General features: G+C 42.6%; 1 non-coding gene across 1 annotated transcript; it reads left to right on the forward strand.

Moving 5' to 3' along the window:
- The first annotated feature begins 232 nt into the window (after positions 1-232).
- LOC123325150 lies at positions 233-339 on the forward strand. Its single transcript, XR_006540258.1, has one exon. It is a non-coding gene; the product is annotated as a U6 spliceosomal RNA (small nuclear RNA).
- Positions 340-1821: the final 1482 nt, after the last annotated feature.

Here is a 1821-nt window from a genome sequence, read left to right on the forward strand (position 1 = left end):
AGATACGGTTTTATATTCTTCTGGTTTTAAATACCAGAACTAATATCACGGGGTGGTTGTCAGAAAATTGTGAATATGGACTACTTTAACTAAAAGTTTGCCTGCATATAATTGTAAAATAGTTTGGCACCAACTCCCAGTAAAACTGCAGTTCAGAACAGAGGAGTTAAATTGTTTTAGTAACGGCAGGTAATTGCTATAACAAATGTCTTCAAATAAAAACTTATTTCTAGTGCTCTCTTCTGCAGCACATATACTAAAATTGAAATGATACAGAGAAGATTAGCATGGCCCCTGCACAAGGATGACACGCCAATTCATGAAACATAGGGAGAGGTAGGGAAAAAGAAAATAAGACGAAATCAGAGAGGGAAACAAACCATAGGAGACTCTTAACTATAGGAAACAAATTGAGGGTTGCTGGAGGGGAGGGGGGTGGGGGGATCACCCCCTGGGTGATGGGCATAAAGGAGGGCACTTGATGTAATGAGCACTGGGTATTATATGCAACTGATGAATCACTAAACTCTATCTCTGAAACTAATAATACACTATATGTTAATTAATTGATTTTAAATAAATTTTTAAAAAAGAAAAAAAAACCTTATTTCTATCTTACTTGGTAGTCCGGTGTGTGTGTGAATGTGTGTGCATGTGTGCACATGCATGTGCACGATGCTTGCAGGGAACCAGGCTGCTTCCCTCTAGAAGATTTGCAATTACTTGGGCCTCTGAGTCCTTCACTGGATACACAGCATATGGACAGCTAGAGAGGAAATAGAGAGAGTGCAAGAAGAATGGCTCAGAAGACTTTTTAGGGGCCAGACCTGGAAGTCCTCTGGACACTTCTACCCATGTTCCCTTAGCCAGAACTCACATTGCCCCACCAACTACAGAGAGACTGGGAAATAGAACTCAGCTGTGAGTCTGGGAGGAGAAGAAAAATGGGATTTGGGGAATACATAGTATTATTGTCTTTGCCATATTCTATCCTTCTGGTCATCGAATACCTGTTTTATCTTTCTCCCACATTTATTCCTCCCCAAGAGAAACACATCCCATAATCCCATCCAGTCTCTGCATCCAGTTTATCGTTTATTTATTTTTTTAAAGATTTTATTTATTTATTTGACAGAGAGAGACACAGCGAGAGAGGGAACACAGGCAGGGGGAGTGGGAGAGGGAGAAGCAGGCTTCCTGCTGAGCGAGGAGCCCGATGCAGGGCTCGATCCCAGGACCCTGGGATCGTGACCTGAACCGAAGGCAGACGCTTAACAACTGAGCCACCCAGGTGCCCCTCGGCATCCAGTTTAATGATCACACTCAAATGATGTGCAGTCCTCCCCACCAGTCTACATGTGGCTAATGCCCTAAGAACTAAAATACACATGTCTTCCCACATCCTCATAAACTGAACATGAAAGGTAGAACAAGAACAGGATAATCACAGTACAAGTTCATATTTGCCAAGTTCATCTAGAACTGGACACAAATTGAAAAGTGGTAGGCATACCACTTCAACCATAGTGTTGAACTACTGCTGGGCAGGCATTGTGAAGAACCCCTCCTTCCACCTCTTGATTTGGCCATTATATTAGTTATCTATTGTTGCATAGCAAAATACCTTGAAAGCAGCTGAAAGTAATAAATGCTTATTTATCTTACAGTTTCTGAGGGTCAGGAATCTGGAAGTGGCTTTGCTGAGTGGTTTTGGCTCAGGGTCTCTCCTGAGGTTTTAGTTAATATGTTGGCTGGGGCTGTTGCCATCTGAAGGCTTGACTGGGGCTGAAGGAGCTGCTAACCCACACAACTGTGGGCTTG

This window comes from Neomonachus schauinslandi, chromosome 6 (genome assembly GCF_002201575.2).
Source record: "Neomonachus schauinslandi chromosome 6, ASM220157v2, whole genome shotgun sequence".
Lineage (NCBI taxonomy): Eukaryota > Metazoa > Chordata > Mammalia > Carnivora > Phocidae > Neomonachus > Neomonachus schauinslandi.